The sequence below is a fragment of the Hibiscus syriacus genome, unplaced genomic scaffold (genome assembly GCF_006381635.1).
Source record: "Hibiscus syriacus cultivar Baekdansim isolate YM2019G1 unplaced genomic scaffold, ASM638163v2 tig00002237_pilon, whole genome shotgun sequence".
Lineage (NCBI taxonomy): Eukaryota > Viridiplantae > Streptophyta > Magnoliopsida > Malvales > Malvaceae > Hibiscus > Hibiscus syriacus.
Genome location: NW_024061918.1, coordinates 8727891 through 8736056, shown reverse-complemented (window position 1 = coordinate 8736056; position 8166 = coordinate 8727891).

Genomic DNA, 8166 nt, shown 5'->3' with positions numbered 1-8166 from the left:
TAAATATTTCCAAAACAAACCAGATTGTCCTATTTTTACTGACGAGTCAACCTTAATTGATGATAGTTGTTGCTACTGCTGCACTCCTTACTCGACTAATATTTGTCTTTTCCTACGCGTTAAATCAACACATGTAAAATACTTATTTAGTGAGACATAGTATTGTAAAGAAACATTTTTATATACATAAGTATATCAGGTTTATTTGGTTTTGAACTTCTTCGTATCATCCATAAGGATTATATAATTCCCTTTTATTAAACCATATTTCTTTCATACTATCATCGTAAACATTCTTAGTATGTCCAACATACCTTTCTTTCTGTACATTTTCCCCATTATTCTTTAGTAATTATTCATTAATCTCATTTATATCATCCTTTCATGCCTTTAATGTACCATTATGCATTTCATTTATGTCAAATTGCACTGTTAAGCATTTACACTTTTACCCAATGACATATAGCCTTTCATCTAACCTGCATGATTGACACATTCATGTCAAATGCACAACTAGGCTATTAATATTTTACTCAAATGTATTTAACCTTTCATCTAACTAGAATAATTGACACCCTTCTGTCAAAGGTACAGGTAGGCCATTAATATTTTACTCAAAGGTATTTAACCTTTCATCTAACTGGCATAATTGACACATTTCTGTCAAATACACAGCTAGACCTTTCATCTAACTGGCATAATTGACACCTTTCTGTCAAATGCACAGCTAGGCCATTAATCTTTTACTCAAAGGTATTTAACCTTTCATTTAACTGGCATAATTGACACATTTCTGTCAAATGCACAGCTAGGCCATTAATCTTTTACTCAAAGGTATTTAACCTTTCATCTAACTAGCATAATTGACACATTTCTGTCAAATGCACACCTAGACCATTAATCTTTTACTCAAAGGTATTTAACCTTTTATCTAACTGGCATAATTGACACCTTTCTGTCAAATGCATAGCTAGGACATTAATCTTTTATTTTGGAATAGTTTATACTCTAATAATTATTTATAATATCAACTTTTTCAACTCATTATAAACTCTATAGTTTGTACACGTAGTGCCAATTACAATAAGTTCACAAAAAAATTATTATTTACGTGGGTTGCACACACATTACCAATACCGAAATTCATAAACTTATTATGAATTTATTATTTTTGCACACAAAGTGCCCATACGGAAATTCATAAACTTATTATGAATTTCTTAGTTTTCCTTGCACACATAGTGCAATTTAGTAATCACTATACATATAGTAAGCAACATGTATCTATAACTATTATAATATATAAGTACATAATAAATGCACTCACCTGACTTGCCTCGTTATTATATCCAAAACGAAAATCTAATTAATCAGCTACTTTGCCTTTGCCTTTCGTTTTGCTTGACTCGGGAGCTTCATTTCGATCTATTCAAGCATCCATTGACGACACGTATAATATCAATTGTTAGTATATTCTCTAACACTTATACTTAAACAATACTCAAAAGTACTATTATTAAATTTCTATAACAATCTCACCCTATCTTTAAATTTCTGGCTCAATAGTATCGTTACCCCTACCATGGTATCGATACTACTTTACTATGGTACCAATACCTTTCTCTCAGTATTGATACTACTACACTATGGTACCGATACTCCCCTTTCAATATCGATACCATTTTGGCATTTTGTTATCAATGGTATCGATACCATTTTGGCATTTTGTTATCAATGGTATCGATACCTTCCCTTTTAGTATCGATAGCCCATCAGTATCGATACTACTTGAATAGGTACTGATATTGTTCATCACATTTCTACCCATTTAAACCTATAATATCGGTACTGTTCTAGTAGTAGCGATACCCTTACCTAGATTTACCATTATTCAGCCTGATTTTTACTATATTTTCCCCTATGATATCTTACTTTTACCTCCTTAATACTATGAAACTCTTCTTTACTTATCTCTACAAATTTTCCTTTATTTAGCTTCTTAAAACATCTCAAATCTCCCTATAACATTTAAATCTAAAAATCACACCACTTTTTCTAACTTTTTTTTAAAACCATCCAATGCTTCTAATATCTCATTTACTACTTTGACAAGTCAAATATACTAGTAAACATCAATAAACACTCATATCTTAACATATTATTTCAAAACCCATTTCCTCCGTTCTCCAGTATTTCATTCATCTCTTAGTTTTTATTCCATTTAATCCTTCCTTAAGCTTCTATCATACTTAATGTTTCATAAACCAACAAAAACTGAAAGAAGAAACTAATCAAATAAAACCTTACCTTTGCTATGGGGGAGAGCTTTTTCCACGGAAAAGAAGAAGAAAAGAGAAATAGCTTTTTTTTTGCTAACTTAATTTGCCCTTTCCCTTACTTTAATACCTTATTAAAGAAAATGAATTTTAAATTCATTTTCCTTTAAAGGTCCAAAATGCCCCCTTTATTCATCTATTGTTACAAATTAATGTAAAATACTATTCCAAATCATTTCCTCATCTTTTACCATTTATTTAAAGAAATCTTAAAATTTCAAATATTTTCAATAAAGTCCCTGACCTAATATTTGGGGTATTAAAATTCTTCCCCTTAAGAAAATTTGTCCTCGAATTTAAAGACTTTGTGCGTTTAGCACAATACTACAATTAGAGGAATCATTTTGTTATATAGTTTCTAGATTTCTCTAGATCAAATATGTATTGGTTATTTTTCATATTTCAATTCTAATCGAATTTCTATTTTCCCCATAACCATTTTTCATTCATGAATCGAGATTGACTGAAACAATTTAGAAGATACTTGATGTTCAACTTTTCCTCTAATAGTACGTCAGACATTTTGCAAACATTTTCGTGATGGCTTTATTCAAACCAGGCCACTCAACCGACTCTTTAAATCTCGGTACCTCTTGTTTCCACCTGAATACATAGTCAACAGACTTAATGCCTCAACAAAAGTATCTTTCTAAATTCTTAATCGTCAAAAATACAAAGTCTCCCACAATAATACGAACATCCGTCGAACCTGACCTCAAAAGTCATTAATCTCTTCATTTTCTACCTATAGAATTATTATTAAGAAATTTTCGTATTTCATGTCTTGGTGTCACTCTCTTCCATTCCACCATTATTTTAGGCTTTTGTAATTAGCACCACTCACTATACAGATAATGACGTCAAATCTTTTAAGGCAACTTAACTACTGCCGACTCTAAATCATGAGTAAATAATTCCTCTTGTGAGTCTTTGACTTTTTCGAGGCATATGCCAGAACCTTACTTTTGTGCATAAGAACACTTCATAAATCGTTGATAGATGCATCAATAAAAACCACATAAATTTATCTAAAAAGACATTTATCAATTCCCGATTTTGTGAAATTATCTGACAATTCTACTTTAATTAATTAAACATCTATCCCATTAGCCAGATATATATATATATATATATATATATATATATATATATATATATATATGTTTCTGACATCATTTTCTTCATAATCATTATCATTATCACTTTAAGTAATGATCTTACTTTCCTTCCAAAACTATAATTCCATACCCTCTGCATCTTGCTGAACTAATTGTCTCTGGAGACAAACAACCTATTCCCAATATGATCTTAACTCATCAATTGATAATTCCATCAGATTCACTGAGAACATAGCCCCTTGAATTTTTATTAATTGTTTACTACTTGTCCATTCACACTTGTACCATGACCCATTATGGTTTACGGCTATCATTTGACTCAAGATTGGTTCTAAATGAATTATTCTAGCTCTAGCCAACTTTGTACTAATGTATGAGTGCATAGACAAAGGGTCAACTAATACAAATACAGGCTCATCAAAAATATGAAAAGTACCTGTTATGATTTTCGGGTCATCCTGATCCTCATTGGTCTTAATATTATAGATTTTGGTGATTCCCTAAGTCTCTTGTCGCTGCAAGGATTCATCTTGTCCCCTTGATATTTTCCTTCCTCTAGTTCTATTAGAGGTTTCCACAAATCTTTTAGATTGCACCGAATGGTCCCCAGATTTCTTTGGACAATTTCGGGCAAAGTGACCAGTCTCGCCACATTGGAAGCAAGCTCCACTGAGAAGTCTGCATACTCCCTGATGCACTCTACCACATATATGACATACATTTCTTTCTCTCACTGCTCTACTCGAGCTAGCAGCAACTGACTTAGACTATTTTATTTTTTGTGAAGCTGTATTAGAACCCTCTCTGTTCGTATATCTAGAACTCGATCCACTGCCTCTCTTAACATAATGGGGGAATTGAAGGCATTCCAACCCTTTTCCCCATCCACAAACTCCGATCCGCTGCTAATGTCTCCGCTTGAGTTCTCTCAATAGCTTTGGTTCGGTTAGGCAAACTCAAAGCCAACATCATTTTTTTCAACTTTGGCCTCAACCCGTCAATAAACCAATCGTGTCGGACCTTGTCATTGGGAACCACCTCAGTAGAAATGACTTAACTTATTATACTCACCCTCACACTCATGTACTTCTCTATCACCTTGTTTTAAATTAAGGAACTTTAACAGCATTGCCTATATGAACTGTTCACCCACATACTTGTTCTTGAATTCTTCCAGGAAGAATTGCCCGGTCACTTGTTCCGGTGGAGCATACATCGTAGTATTTGACCACTATACTTGAGGTGATCCTCTAAGTAAATATATAACTCCACCCAACTTTTCTGGTTCCTAACAGTGAAGATTTTCGAGCATTATTATAACATCATTTAGCCATAAGTCGACCTCCATAGGACCTTCACCCTCTTTTCCCTGGAACTCTGGAGCTCCCAAGCTCTTCCGCTCTTTTGGGATCAATATTCTCGGTGATGAAGGATTTGGCCGATTTTGGAGAGGAACGACGGGAGTGTTTGGTTTTAGGGATTTTGAGATAATGGGGAAATTTTAGGAATTTAAGCCTAAAACCCGACGAGTGTATCGGTACACTTTTGAATGTATCGGTACACTTTTGAATGTATCGATAAACATTCAAGGAATGTATCGACACACATTCATAGAGTATCGATACACTTTGCAAAAATGTCAAAATCCGTTTTTAAGCAATTAGAATGCTAAATTAATTAGCTCTAGTGGTATTAACAACTCATATTTCGAAAATTAACCATTTTCAATCAATCAATCAAATCTATCTTTAAATTTTTTTTGAACATAAAATTAATTTTCACTAAAGATCATAATCTCCCCCTAACTATTAGCAAAGAATGCAATAATTTTTTTTTTATTTTTATAAGCATTTTCCAATTCTAATTAAAAGTGCTAAAATTATTTTAAACACTAAGTCAAGGTAGGTTAGTTAAACCTAATTCTCTTCTAAGTGTCCAAAATCTTTCTTTATCTAAAGGTTTTGTAAAAATATCCGCTAATTGATGCAAAGTATCTACAAAATCTAGAACTGCATCTCCTTTAGTGACATGATCTCTAATGAAATGATGTCTAATTTCAATGTGCTTAGTTCTAGAGTGTTGAATGAGTTTTTTAGTGAGACAAATAGCACTAGTATTGTCACACTTGAAAGGTATGGTACAAACTTCAATTCCATAATAAAAAAGTTAAAAAAGTTGTTGTTTCATCCATAAAACTTGTGTGCAACAACTACCGGTTGAAATGTATTCCGCTTCAATGGTAGATAATGCAACACAATTTTGTTTCTTTGAAAACCAAGAAATAAGCATATTTCCTAGGAATTGACAAGTACCGGAGGTGCTTTTCCTATCTATTTTTCATCCTCCATAATCCGCATCAGAGAAGGCATGCAAGCCAAAGCTAGAGTCTCTAGGATACCAAAGTCCTAAACTAGGAGTGTCCTTAAGATATCTAAAGATTTTCTTAATGGATTTTAGATGTGATTCTTTAGGGCCTGATTGAAATATAGCACATAAGAAAACACTAAACATAATGTCCAGTCTACTTGCGGTTAGATAAAGTAAAGAGTCAATCATATACCTATAAAGTTTAATATCTACACATTTACCTCCTTCATCTTTGTCAAGCTTTGTAGATGAGCTCATTGGAGTGGCTTGAGGTTTGCCATTTTCCAATCCAAACTTTTTGAGCATATCCTTGACGTATTTTGCTTGATTAAAGAATATGCCATCTTTTCTTTGCTTGATTTGGAGCCCCAAGAAAAATGAAAACTCCCCCATCATGCTCATCTCAAATTCACTTTGCATTAGCTTAGAGAATTCTTGGTAAAGAACATCATTAGTAGAACCAAATATTATATCATAAACATAAATTTGCACTACTAATAAATCTTTACCTTTTTGCTTTAAAAACAATGTAGTGTAAACATTCCCTTTTGAAAAACCTTTTTCTATTAAAAAGTTTGACAATTTTTCATATCAAGCTCTAGGAGCTTGTTTTAAACCTTATAAAGCTTTTGCCAATTTAAAAATATGATTTGGAAATTTTGAATCTTCAAAACCAAGAGGTTGTTCCACATACACTTATTCTTTTATAGAACCATTTAAAAATGCACTTTTAACATCCATTTGATATAATTTAAATTCATTGAAACATGCAAATGCTAATAACATTATAATTGCTTCCATCCTAGCTACAGGAGCATATGTTTCATCATAGTCTATGCCTTCTTCTTGAGTATAGCCTTGAGCAACAAGTCTAGCATTGTTCCTCACTATATTACCACTTTCATCAAGCTTATTCCTAAATACCCATTTAGTACCTATAGTAGATTTATTACTAGGCCTTTCAACTAATGTCAAACTTTACTTCTCTCAAATTGATTTAACTCTTCTTGCATAGCCATAATCCAAATTTCATATTTTAATGCTTCTTGGATATTCTTAAGCTCTTTGTATGAGATAAATGTAACATAATTACATATATTTCTAAGAAAAGATCGAGTTGTTACCCCTTTGGATGGATCACCTATAATTTCATCATCATTTACATAGTTGTATTCTCATGGGTAAGAGACTTCCCTTTCTTCAATGGTTGGATTCTCGAGAGCATCGTGAGTTTCTTTATATTTCATTTCTTCCTTTGATGATGGTTCTCTAACGTCATGTCCAACAACAATTGTATTTACAATACTTACGTCATCATCAACACAAGAATCCTTCCTCGGAAGGGGATTATCATTGAAAACAACATGTATATACTCTTCTACCACTAAAGTTCTTTTATTAAATACTCGATAAGCTTTAGAATTTAAGGAATAACCCAAAAAAATTCCTTAATCACTTTTAGCATCAAATTTGCCAGGTTGTCTTTACCATTGTTTAAAACAAAACATTTACATCCAAATAGATGAAAATAGCTAATGTTAGGCTTTTTATTTTTGAAAAGTTCATATGGAGTTTTCTTTAAAATAGGCCTAATCATTACTTGATTAATAACATAACAAGCGGTATTTGTGGCTTCTGCCCAAAAATATTTGGGCATATTGTTTTCACAAAGCATGGTTCTAACCATTTCTTCTAAAGCTCAAATTTTCTTCTCAACAACTCCATTTTGTTGAGGGGTTCTAGGTGCTGAAAAATTATGGCTAATACCATTAGAATTACAAAAATAAATAAATCCAAGATTTTTAAATTCAATATCATGATCACTCCTATTCATCTTTAGTACTTAAGAATATAACCCAAGTATATCTAGAATAGTCATCTATCAATACAAAACAATAGTGTTTTCCACCTAAGCTATCAGTCCTAATTGGCCCAAAAAGATCTATATGGATCAATTGTAATACTCAACTAGTTGATACACCATTAATGGATTTAAAAGAGGCTGTTTTGTGTTTTTTCTTTAGCACATGCATAACAGATTTTTTCATTATCAATATTTTAGCTTTGGCAATCCTCTTACTAAATCTCTTTGAATTAGTATTTGTAAAACATTCATGCTAGTATGTCCTAGTCTCCTATGCCATAACCAACTATCATGTTCATCCTTAGTAACTAGGCATAAGTTGGTCATATTAATATAATCTAAATGCACCATGTATATGTTTCATATTCTATGACCAATAAGCATAATCCGAATAGATGCAATGTTAATAATTTTACAACCATTTGTTTCAAATAAGACATTGTATCCTTTATCGCATAATTTTCTAATACTCAATAGATTA